This window comes from Mizuhopecten yessoensis, unplaced genomic scaffold, assembly GCF_002113885.1.
Source record: "Mizuhopecten yessoensis strain PY_sf001 unplaced genomic scaffold, ASM211388v2 scaffold1171, whole genome shotgun sequence".
Taxonomy (NCBI): domain Eukaryota; kingdom Metazoa; phylum Mollusca; class Bivalvia; order Pectinida; family Pectinidae; genus Mizuhopecten; species Mizuhopecten yessoensis.
In genome coordinates this window covers 180,225-194,469 of record NW_018403913.1, presented here as the reverse complement: position 1 = coordinate 194,469, position 14,245 = coordinate 180,225, and the positions used below count along the sequence as shown (strand labels likewise).

The following is a 14,245-nucleotide window of genomic DNA, read 5'->3' as shown; positions in this document are numbered from 1 at the left end:
TTTAGATACAGCCTCCATATTCCCATCCTATTTAATAAGTAAACAAAATAAGGTATAGCCTCAACACTCTCATCATGTTTTATAACAAAAGATTCAACCTCCACACTCTCATCATATTTAGTATCAAAAGATAAAACCTCCACGCTCTCATCCTATTTAATAAGTAACAAAATAAGGTACAGCCTCCACACTCATCACGTCTAGTAACAAGCTAAGGTACAGCCTCCACACTCTCATCACATTTAGTAACAAGCTAAGGTACAGTCTCCATATTCTCATCACATTTAGTAACAAGCTAAGGCACATCCTCCACACTCATCACATTTAGTAACAAACTAAGGTACAGCCTACACACTCTCATCACATTTAGTAACAAACTAAGGTACAGCCTCCATATTCTCATCACATTTAGGAACAAGCTGATGTACAGCCTCCACACTCATCACATTTAGTAACAAGCTAAGGTACAACCTCCACACTTTCGTCAGGTTAAGTAACAAGCTTAGGTATACAGCCTCACATTCTCATCATGTTAAGTAACAAGCTAAGGTATACAGCCTCACATTCTCATCACGTTAAGTAACAAGCTAAGGTATACAGCCTCACATTCCCATCACGTTAAGTAACAAGCTATGGTATACAGCCTCACATTCTCATCACGTTAAGTAACAAGCTTAGGTATACAGCCTCACATTCTCATCACGTTAAGTAACAAGCTAAGGTATACAGCCTCACATTCTTATCACGTTAAGTAACAAGCTAAGGTATACAGCCTCACATTCCCATCACCTTTGGTTGGTAGCCAGTAAGCCCACTATCACCCAGGTACAGGTTGATACTCCTGCGTTAAGTACTTGTGATCCTCATGCTTACTTGGCATATAACCAAACCCAGGTCTTATCTACCTCACCTAGGCCGCGACATAGACTGTTGTTATGGTTAATGACATAAACTTATTGTAAACAGCATCAGTGTGTCATAGTGTAGAGGTTTCCTACTGCTGAAACTTATCACAGAGGATTCATGTGAATTTGAAATTAAATTATCTGTCACTGAAAATTCTTGAATTTTGTTTTTTCTACAACCTATAATATAGGTACATGTACGATGAGAATACATATACTATCATATCACATGTACATGTTTATTACATTAATATCTGTAACGGATTTTTTTTTGAATTTGCTATAGATCAGGAAAACATGTAACTGCAGCTGTATACCATCTACACTTAATCAATATATTGAAAATATTATAGTAAACACCAGTTTTCTGATAAGATACCATGCCAATTGTTACTATGGATGATATTTCGGATACCAATTATTCAATTAACATTACAGGTACCAAGCATCACCATCAGGCATGGTCAAACAATATTTGTGATGATCCTCAGAAGATAACCTGCGTTTGGCAGGCTAGATGGCCTTGACAATTTAGCTAGAGGTCAAATGTCACATTTCATTACATGATCAGTCTTTGACCTTGAATTGTGTCTAGACATCAAATTGGCATGCTTAGAGGTGATCCTTTATAGCTAAAACTTTTACATTAATCCACGTTCCAGGCAAATGGTTTATGTAACAGCTATAGAGACTGGAGACTTATAGGAGGAGCTGAAGGGTTACACACCATTCCCCATATCTCTCTACAACAATAGTCCACTCTACCAAACAAAAGGTCAATACACCTCCAAGAAGATAAATCCAAAACAACTGTGGATCCCAACTTGTGTAATATTAACCATTTGTACAGGGTAACAGTTAAACACATGTGTTAGAAGCTTGGCAACATTACCAGATTCATCCTAGATAACAGTGCTCATGTGACCCTTGAAGTTCTACAGATTTACAGAAAAACATATTACTTTTACATTACATTTGAATTGCCAAATCCGGGTGCATCAATTGGTGATTAAAACCATCAGCAGATATATTGCAATTGACATAATAGAAAATAACTTGTGAAAAATAAAAAAGCTTTATTTGCAAATATATGTCTTGATTAAACTAACCTGATGTTGTTATATCCCATTACTACCATTAGAAAATTCAACAGATTGTTTTTAAATTGAACATCATAGACTGTTGAATAGATTAAAATCTGTTCTTGATAAAATTCCTAATCAAGTGCTGATCTATTAGATCTCACCAGATCAGCAGGATACAAACTTTGTTAAACTTATGCACTCTACTGGTACACTCAAAGACCTGGTAGTCTGGTACAATGTATTAATTATAATGGCTACATTAAACTTAGGTATTTTCTTACTTATAGCTAATATAAGAACGTCCAACTAGCTGGCTACTGATCTCTCTAAATATCAGTCTGTATTTTGATGAGTGATCTAAACTTAAAGACATTATGAATCCAATTAAATTCTCTTTAAAGAAAATTTAATTTGGGAAGCATAAAATTGCCTCGGCTAACACACTGCCTCAAGTTGTACCTACATAACTAATTAATGCAAGACTTACATTCTCATTGGTCAACGCGAACATCTGTAAGTTCTGATAAGTAGTCTGTACCTGTTTACATATAAATTGGGGCACAGCAATTATAGAGAATCTTACATTGGCATCCGTTTATTCATATATATATACAAAAAAACTAAGGTTCACAAAGTTCCTCCTTAACACAGCTGATAACAGTCAATGTTTACACTCATCTGACATTACATCGACTTCTACGCCTATTATTGATATAACTTGTGACAAAATAAGCAAAACATTTACTGCCATAGAAATGAAATGACAAGAATGTCTTCACACTAATACTGTACTAGTTACATTTGATTTATGTCAGCTGTATCAGTACTGCAAGAGTGGACATTCTTGTGTGTGGAAATGTTCACATTGCAACTCTTAAAACTGATCGTAGTGTGAAAATCTTTGCATAAGAAAATCAGTTCTGAAATCTACAAATTCTACATGATATCTATAGTCTATCAATAGATATTTGTGGGTGTAAATTATCTCTTATTTACGAAATGTGATTTTTTTTAGCATTTCTGCACCACAAATATTTACATTTAAATGTAAATGTGGCCCGTGTACTAGCTGTAATATATACTATATGTAAATGTCGCCATCCGTCAATGTAAAAAGAGACATCATATGCATAATGATCAGCAAATATCTAATAAAATTCAATTTTAAATTATCATAAGAATCAGAAATCCTTATCAAACTAGGCCATCTTTTTGTACATAACTCCGATTCTGAATTAGCATCCCGCAGACATAAACGGTACACTTCACCTCCTCTGACTAGGAGTTTACTGGTGAATGTTAAAAAGAGATATCAGCTGATCATTTGTATTCTATCTACAGCATCCTCAGGTTCCAGAACATGTGCCTACATGCGATAAACATCTCCTGTGCAGTCAGGGTCTGTGGGATTTAGTGGGGCAGCAACCGCTTTGTATGGGACACTGTAAACAAGGTATCAACAGGCAATGTTACACAACTTACATGTAATTACCAGGGTGGAAGGCAGATTACATGGGGCCAGCTTTACATATTTTCACCAAAATTGTTTTAAAATGCTAAAACTGCATATGTACCCCCACCCCCAACACATTGTGCCTGTTGATAGATGTAAGATCACATGGTAAATCTTGAGGAATATTTGGTAAGGAAAACATTATGGGCATCCGTGTCTCTGTCCATTTTTCTGCTCTAGTGTAGTTATCAAGTTTTATATATATGCGAGTGAAAATTATGACAGTAGTGAGGTTTTTTTCTTTTTTGTTCTCTTGTATAATTGTAAATAATGTTATGAGTGCCTTGTAGAAGATTAGTGACTTGGAAGTGTTACATTGAAGTTAAGTGTAGAGAGCCTTGTACTGTTGGAGTAGAAGTGGGATAGGCTGGTGGAAGACTCAGCAAAAGAGTAAGCTAATAACACCTCCCCCTGCAGACTTCTTTTATATCAGTGAAAATAGAATGCTTTTGTAAAATAAAGATTTGGGGTAGAAAAGATATACCTACCAAGCAACACCCTATTAATTAATATCATTCAAGCAAAAGATTCTGTAGTGGCCCTCATGCTTTTTTCGCAAATGAATTACACCAGTGATTGGTCAAAAATATAAACATGTTAATTTTGTTACCATGTGACAACTGAAAACTAATAAAAAATTATCATCAATGGCTGTCACGGCTAAATTTAGAGGGAAAGGTCTATTGGCATGCTCTGTGCACGAGTGTCACACCATCAAGTTGTACGACAACTTGGTTTCAGTGTGAAGACAATAAACGTTTAATTGGTTTCAGTGTGAAGACAATAAACCTTTAATTCATTCGTCTGAACTAAACTGGGTCGAAGTCTGTCCATCCGCTAAGCGACAAACTGTGTAACAAACACTTGGGAAGACAGTCGGATCACATTGTTGCTGCGGGTGAGACTGCTAGGACATTACTTGGTCGTGGAGTATCTGCCCAAACTATCATAAACCACTTGAAAACAGCCCAATTAAATCCAGATTCTGCTTGTCACACAGTGATGAGAGGCATAGAGTCTGGAGACACTGGGGTAAATGCTCCGAGAAACTATTTCGGTGACAGTGGTGTCTTAGTCTTAAGTGGTATTTGTGGCAGCAACCGTACCAGACTTGTTGCAGTACCTGGGAATTTGAATGGGGTTATCAAGGCATCAGTTTGAGGCCAATTGTACTCTCATTTTCACAATGTCATGGTGCTGGGGCTATTTTTCAGCATGATTACGTGCCAGCACATATGAGTCGCATCAGCAGAACTTTTCTGGGTGTTGTGATTGACCACCAAGACTACCTTTGTCACCCATGGAGCATGTATTTAGCCATTCTTGGGAGTCGTGCAGTCGTCTTATTTGCAGGAGCGGGCCCAAGTGTTAACTGATGAATAAGACATCTGTCAGTTTACAAGTTGAAGGTGATGATGCTGTAACGCTGTTTTCGGTGCAAATAGTGGTCAAACATGGTACTAAACATGTTAATAAGGAAACTCCGTTTATCCTGCATTAACATCTAATAAAATTCAATTCTGTGCAGCATTTTTTCTTGCTTTATGAAAAATTAATATATCAACACTCCAATCAATAAATTGATACAAAATTGAATACAATTGAAAAAAAAAAAAAAAAAAAATCTCAGATGAAAGAAGTTTTTACTTTTATTTGCTGACTGAGAATATATTAGAATAGGAGTGAGGAAATGTTACATTAGAGTTGAGGTGAGGGAACAGAATGTCAACGGCACTATAAGCTGGGGGAGGTAAAGTCAGGAAACCATGCATGTATATAATATGGCGTTACCTTCAAAATTCAAGATGAAAAGTGGTTTACGTTTACAATACTTGAGATTGCAGTTTGGATTTAGGACTGCTATGTATACTGGTTACATTACTGCTGAAGGGGTGACAATAATTAACAAATCAGATTGACCAACATTTCCGTTACCGTATTCACCTAAATATATATAATGGAGGCTGACAGTAAACAGAATACTGTAGATGAGTACCTATGAATATTTTTTTCCTTATGTTATGCTTCGTTAAAATGGATAATAGGCCAATTTTACGAGGATGGTTTCAGTTTACAGAAGATAAAACAGAATCAGTGTTTCATACTGGAGTTAAAATATTCTGGTGTCTACCACATCAAACGTGAACAAAGTCCACAGCCTTTATATTTATGGCTGACATCCAAGTGTCCAAGACCTTTTAAGTGTCTATGAGTCTAGCTATAACATACAATATTCATATAGACATACATCAGGATTGATGTTAGGGAATATATACAGTTGAACCTTACTGCTTTGGAGACTTCAGTTTTCTTACAAAAGTCAGGAAAAATGCATTTTATGCCAGGAACTTGCCTTGATTTCTAATAAAAAATTAAAACGTGTGCTTAAGTATAAGCATCTGGAAAGGATTATTCCATGTGCTGCAGAAGGAAATCGAAATGCTACAGCTGGTACTGAATGTATTCTCTATAAAATCAATATTGCACCTAACATAATAAACTTAAACATGCAAATGACACTGGTACCTTAGAGTGAATTATATACACAACTCCATGTGTTCTTTTATATCAATTTTATTATTTCCTTTCATTTCAAAAGCAAAACCTATAAATAAATTGTATATTAATTCCTTCAGCACTACAGCATTCTACAGCCATGTCAGCTGTTTTAGATGGCATTCACTGAGTGTGCAAATACTTGTTTTGTTAGTTTACTGTATCATATTCTTTTATGAAGAGGCAAAGCATGAAGATTCTGTGAGTTCTTCCTAATTACTATCTACCGAGAGAGGGGTCCAAGGAGAAGATGGGGAGAGGGGAGGGGGACAGAGAAGAGAAGATGAGGAGAGGTAGTCCACCAGCCACAAAGTACAACCCTAACTGTCTGAGGAGCTGTGTGGATTATAGTGGTACAAAACATATGTCTTGGATGGGGCTTTGGGGCACTGTACATTTCACATCTCATGGTGTGGAACTGCTAGTTTCCGACAAGCTGTGTGTAGCAATTAACCTCCATCTCTGCCCACACATGTACAACATGTAGCTGCCCGTTCCTGCTTGTTAATTAACTTGTACATGTTGGTCTTGTCGAAGGTATTGTTTTTTCATGCATTGCTTCAATTAAGCCAAATATTGTGTTTTTGCTTCCTGTACAAGTTTGCCATCTTCACGCTGTACATGTACATACCCTTGTCAATACAAATACATTAAACGTCACAATGAGGAGCTCATCAGGGGAAGACAGTAAGGAGATGAATGCCATACAAATGAGTTATGAGAAAGAATAAGTTGGCATTCCACAGATATATACATTTATGTACATAAACAAATGACTTCGTCCTGATAATCTATTCACAATATACCTGTGCCATCTTATAGAAAATTAATATACTGTAAATCGGACGATTATAGTCCCTAGATCTAGACCTACTATAAATCGGGCGTTTATAGTCCCTAGATCTAGACCTATACCAAATGTACATAAAGATCTTTTGTGTTATTTGTCACTAGAGTACACCAAATAAAAGCAACACTTACCTTCACTCTGATAACTGACACTCATCCTAGTATGTGGTCTGTCATTATATCTCTAGAGGCAGCTGTCCTAGTACTCTTTGTTCAATTCTGTTATCTCCTTTTCAAACGCACTATCTAACTAACTTCATAGTAATGTTGTTTTGTTAACCAGTTTGTACCTGGTACTTATTTCTTTGAGAGAAACAGTCTACCTAGCTGTACAAATGGGTATATACATACCAACACAATAGGAAGTCATCATACACATGACAGAGATGACTGCACGGGCTTCCCAGGAGCATCAACTCCAGGTCCCAGTCACTAATGCCAATTAGATCCAATTATGTAATCCTTCAGACTTAAAAATTCTTACGTTCATACATCAAAATTCCAAGCGCACAAGATTTCCTACAATATTATTCTTTAAAAAGGCCTTTGTAATATTATCAAAATGTCAAAAAATGACTGTTGATCAATCAACATTGTGTTATATGATCCAGGGTAACTCATGTTTCAAACAAGAAACCAAACAAAATTAGACTTAATTTTCCATTCAGTCTCTCATTCACTAGATGAAGTAGCAAGTGTATGAGAATAATTAACTGCTAATTACAACTTAAGTGGTGTGCGGATGGGATTGAGTACATGTACAACCATGGCTAGTTAACAGTGACAAATGGCTTTCTAACCAGACAGAAAACTTGGGGGTTTATAAGTGAAAGACAGAAGTGCTTTTAAACAGTGTACAATGCAAGCTCTACTGATGTGTGATAGCTAGAGAGAGAGGGAAGTCTTTATCAAGATACAATCTAGATTCTTCACATGTCTTAAGTTCGTTGTTTTCTCTTTGTAGCACTTTAAGGAGATATGGCCTAAGTGAACATCCTTTTGGGGTTTTCTGAAGATACACTTGGGATTTATAGATAGGACAGCAAAGACCATTAGCTGTCATGTTCCAACAGCATTCCCAGCTGTCAAAATACTAGTGCCTGGTCTTCCATTCATGCAATGTTTGGCTAGTTCATGTTCAGTAAAATGTGTGATGGGAAAGCTACAAATGTTTCTGCCAGCTTCTGAAATTTAACACCAGAGATGTGCATGACTTTTGTCAAAACAAGATACCATCTCAAATTTTACAGTAAACTTAAAGGAAACAAATATTTTATAAAGTCAGCAATTTTTCGTGAATTAAGTTATAAAGAAATGATCAAATTGTTCTGACAGGGTGTATAAATGTTGTCATATATTCGTTATGGCTTAAACAAGAAAGTCAGGCAAATATCTCACAAATGGATCTACAAATACTAAAATTGTGTGTCAAGATCTCAATCAAATCAGTCTCAAATCAAAACACCTTCCAACAATGGTCATGTGTGACAGACGCTGGCTGCGACAGACGCTGGCGCGTGTCTTATAAATACAGGTAGTATTCGGGCAATGATCCAATACAATCAGATTGAAATGAAATCCTATTATCACCACGTGACACCCACCATGTGCTTACAGACGTTAATAAAGAGCCATTGATATGGAATACTAATCAGGTCCAGGAAAGCAGGAGGCATTGAAAAATAAATCAGAAATATTCTTAAACAGCAGTTATTGAAATATAACTCATTTTACTTAAATCATTCAGCCATGTATAACACACCAGGTCTTTGCTGTTTCTATAGCTATACATCCAATATAATAAATCCCAGAATCAAATCGTATTAGTCTAGCATCGCCATCCCAGTAACTATGACTACAAAGTAGAACGGATTTTAAGTAAATCAGAAATCAGACTGGTTTGATACATGGATCTGGGCAAGGTTTGATAGAAGAAATTTTATGGAGCCACACTAAGCTCTAGATATATATATATATAGGAAGTCCCAGGTGCTTTCCTGTAAGTGTGTACATCTTTATGTGGAATTGACACCTTCCATGGATTTTGAACAATTACAGGTGTATCGTGATCCGACAGTAATATTTAACAATTTTTCTTTTTCATCAAATTTGCATATATATAAATTAAGATTTTAATCAAGATAGTTTTATTCTAGTTCATATTTATTTTTAATTTTTTAATTTGGAAATAGGTATTAATGGTGCAAAGCATACAAGGAGACATATAAAAAATGAAATGTATCACTATCTTATATGCCTACACACAATATCTATAGTCTAAACCAACTTGCTATTGAGATGACAAGACTGAGACCATTTCTGGTGAGATGAAACTCAAACATCACAGCATGCTCTGTGAGGGCTATAATATACAGGAGAAACGTGTATATATGCAGGCTGGTTACAGGAGTATAATTCACTCCAGAGACACTCATCTTGATGGATCTGACATTCCCGTCAAACTCTTCCCAATATTGCCAATAACACTGAATGCAATTATATGTATGGCAGTAATCTGAAATGGCCAATAAAGACCAGAGAAATTGGACTTTAATGATAGTCTCCGGGAGACAGATATCACAGCTGGGTAAATTAGAGCTCAACAAACGCCAGTCCCTAGACAGGTCTCGACACTACATCATGTATGTAACTACACACAACAGCATCAAGGCCGCCGGTCTACATTTCTCTGGAATTTTAACATTTGGATTATATTTAGTTATAACAATTATGCTTCATATTTGCCATAGCCATTAGATATTGTGTAAAAGTTTCATAATTATAACATTACATGTATATACATGTACATGTGACTAGGTTGTAGCTGTAGGCATGCATAGTCCGAGGGAAAATGTTGATTACTAAACTGATATTTAATAAAAAAATAAAATAAAAAATCTCATTTAATTTAATATGCTCCCTAGGCATATTGCTTTTATATGATCTGTGTTTTCTGTACGACAGTATATAAAAAAAAGTGTGTTTTGCAGAATATTGATTTTTACAACTCATGTCTTAATATGAAAAATAGTAGAGAATGTGTATGTTTGTAAGACATGAATGCCCCCTTGGCCCTGTGGTTGACCTATACATAGCAACTGTAACCATGGTGTTGACCATGGGACCAAGTGAAATATGCACTGAAATCATCGATCCAAGGTATTCTCATACTTCACCTTTGCATGAATGTTAATGAAAATCTGTAATGAAAATGCATCAGGACAGACTACACGTGTGCCCCCCTCTATTCATCAATAAAACAATGGGAGTATATAAAATCCAACCTGTATCAGCTTCATACACTAATGTAATTAGTGTTGTAAAGGTATACACAAATCATATGTTACTACAACTGGTGAAGGACAAATGAAGAAACAATGAAATGTTTACTTAATTTACTTCCATTATATAAGTATTTGGCTGGACTTCCTACACCAAATGAAGTTATATAAAATAGCACTTCAACCAGCACTTGAATCATTCACAGTACTTATCACATTAGGTGATATACGTAGTGAAGGTAGGATATGATTTTAATCAGATTTGGCTTGAATTGGACCAAAAGAAAATATGACTCCTATTTCAGGTATTCCAGCTGCCTAACAGGATTTTCCTGCTGACCTTGAACATTTTATCTTACAGAACCTCTCCTAACTTATGTCATGTGTGTTGAGGTATAAAATGAAAGGGAGCAAAGTTAATATTGAAATTGAAAGGAAGAGATCGCTGATTTTAAGGTGCACATGGATACTGAGGTACTTAGTACCGCGGCATCTGACGATATATTTTAAGGGGGTAGTTTTGTCAAATCATTGATTGTCCAGGGAAAGAAAATTCTTTACTCCTGGACATTGTACAAGAGATGGTTTGGTAAGAATTTTGATGTGAGTGCCTGCTGGATTGTCTAGTTGTAGGGACAAGAAGTGTGGAATTGGTGGCAACTTTGCTATGACATATTTTACCGAGCATGGTCGGCCTTGCATCATTTGTACGATCTACAAGACTGAGCGATTTTAGATGTTCTATCATGTTACCAATGATTGAAGTGTTATCATCCACTTGTATCCGAATTAAATTTATTTTCCAGGCAAAGTTCACAGTCACTCATTAAAATGTACTTTTTTCCTGTTTTGGAGCCTAACCCCAATCTTGAAAACTAAATAGACTCTATGATGTACAGAAATGCATTGTAAAATTTGATATAAAACATAAAAATTAAAATACAAAAAGATATAATTTAGCTTCTAAACTATACTAGTTTTTTCTGGCATGTTACCTGAAACATACATTTTTTTGTTTGCCTTCAACATCAATAACATGTACGACTGTATATGAAATATTGTTTTAGATTTTTGTTGATAAAATACATTTAAAGCACAGTGCAGTTATTAGTGCCACACTAGCTATATAGTGATAAATGGCCTGCTTTTCAGCAAAGTGCAGATGACATCATTATGCATTATGTTTCAAGCTTCTGTACTTGACAGTAAATTAAAAGAGGGAGAGGCTGAGTTATTCTGTGGGAAGCTTTTAATGTAATTAGAAAGTTGAGTGTGTGGAGTCTTGAATCTTCTGCCTATTGTATATGTTTCACACAGACAACAAGACTGCAAGATCAGTGGTGGTATCTACAGTGATTATGTACAGTGGGTAGACTAATATTTATATGACAGAATTTGTTTTGGGTTCTTCAAATCAATTGCATTCACATAATCTGGTACATGTGTACATGGAGATGGAAAAATGCACGGCCAGACAGACTAGGGTTCGAACCCAGGACCTCCAACTCTAGACAGACACTCTACCAGTTGAGCTACCTGGTGTCTGACGATCGACCCAGTTCAGTTCCGCTGCACAGGTATAAAATTGCACCCCGCAGATTATTATAATTGCATACCTACAGTTTTTCATTTACTGTTCAGCCAAAAAGAAACAGAACCCTATGCCACATATATATGTGTGATGTGGAAAATTTAAATGATTACAAAGCCTAACCAGAACTCCTGTTCAGCTGACCATTGGTTGTTATTCGTTAATTTAATGAATCAACAAATTAAAACAAGAATGCAGAGCTCGAAATATTTTAGCACCATTTTATGTAATGATGCATGCCATTTTGTCCTTAATGTTGTTTTTTTATTTAAGTTTTTGGGAGGCAAAGTGAACACCAATCCTTGATAATCAATGAAATCTTGAATACTGTTTAACAGCAATTATAAGTTATAATTTCATAAAGAACAAATTTTGTGTATATAATAAAAAATGCAATTACATTTTTTTGAAGTACCAAGACAAACATGTGTGAACACTCTTTTATGCTATGTCACAGATTGATAATTGCAACCAATTTTTGGCAGATCGTAAATATATCCACATATATGAAAGTTCTCCATTTTTTCAGTTTTGTCAATGATTTTCCCCAATTTGGACCTGAGCCAAAGTCCTCTGATATTCTTGTTGTCCAGACACCAACAAGCCAGACACATGCAGATGCTACCCAACAGTTTGAAATCAAACAGACATCTAGATCAATAATAGCTGAAGTATTCGTTAGTTTTGTGAGACGGAGCACTTCAGAGTTTCTGGTCTTGGTGATCTTGGTAACACTGATACATGTACATTGTGGTATATGTGACTACAGTATTGCTAAAACAACAAGAATATTCGGACAGTAAAACTAGACTTTGTATATTGTTTATGCATTTTAAAATGTTACAAATTATTTCTACTGCGACATCTAGAAGTCACCAATAATTGGAAAGAACAAGGTATATATAAGTCATTTTCAGTTCTTTAATTAAATAATAAGGCTCACTCTCCCCTCATATGTATATGCAGATCAAGTCATCTGGAAATTGAATTAGTGCATGCAGTCACCATAATATGGTCCCTTATCAAATGTTGGGACTGAGACTCCGAGTGAAGCCAAATGATTTGATTCCAATCAAAATAACTATGAAACCAATTTAATTTATTGTGAATTATCAACAAGACTGAAATGGTAGCTGTAGTTTCCAGCTGAGAACGCTGATGGGTCCAGATGCTGATTCCTATACCGACAGACAGTGGCATTTCAAGCCCAGACAATTTTTAGATGTGTTTAATATTTAATCACCTCATGTCAAGTGTCAACCATGCCTGTTGAGCTCTGAAGGCTCATTACTACTGTAACAGATCTAGAAGAGTTCATGACAAAACCAGGGGATGTCCTACAATGTACTAGCGACCCCCAAACTTCCTAGTCCATTACAATGCATTAACTGGGCAATTCGGTACAGTCCCAAACAAAAGACTTGTGTGTCAAAATCATGGAATTTTGGGATATCGAGGATGCAAAAGAGCATGTCTTTGTCTGTTGTAGATTTGTGGCTAAATGAACAAACATTAACAGTATTTGATTTTGTTATGCATGACAATGCTTAACCCGGGTACAGTATTTCATATTAATCACAAATAGATATGACTTTAAAATCAGAGATACTCTTGTTCTAGCTATCAAAAGCTACTTCTCAAAACTTTTGAACCACACGACTGATGGTTCTGTTTGGTGCACTGCTGTGTCAGTCTAAATAACTGTAACAGGAAAGAGAGTTGTGTGCTTACAAAAGGGATCAAACGGGCAACCCATACTTCCTAGTTGGACGCTCTACCACTGAGCTATAGGGAATTTCCTTTCAGTGCAAGGTAAAAGTTGACTGACATCCAATACAATTAAATCTGCCACACTACTCCCCCCTTCGCCTTCGGACACCACAGCAACCCAGGTTCTAACTCTCTGTCACCATAGGGAGGGCCACAGACACCATTTGTAACAGAAAAGAGATTAGAGTCCTTCCACCGGGGATCGAACCCACGACCCTGGACTTCCTAGTTGTATGGTCTACCACTGAGCTACAGGGAAATTTCCTCTGACGCGAAGCTAGAAGGTGACTTATCGTTTATGTACAATTAAAATCTGCCACATTACATACCATTGTATATATGGCCTGTTGCGGTGATGCCTATCTGAATATTAGAAATCTATTTGGAACAACATGGTCAAATCTACACATATGTTGCTTAATTATATACACAAACATTCCTCCATACTCCTCCATGTGGTTAGATTTGAAAGCAAACTTACAATACACAGCTGATATTCGACCTCTTTTATAAGTTGTAAAACTCAAATAGGCAATCGATCGTGCTTCCAAAATTACATAAAATGAATAACAAATAAATCTTTCACATATGATATTTACAAATCCCTCCAAACATGCGCACAAGCAGAGTCTACACCGTTGATCATCGTGTATACCGTAGTTCAGAACACCCGCCATCTTTTCAAATGATCAACA

General features: G+C 36.1%; 1 protein-coding gene across 3 annotated transcripts in view; it reads right to left on the bottom strand.

The window, feature by feature from the left end:
- The window catches only part of LOC110457795 (glutamate receptor-interacting protein 1-like), a 48,324-nt gene that overhangs the window by 33,862 nt on the left and 217 nt on the right, over positions 1-14,245 (bottom strand). The window lies entirely within an intron of this gene.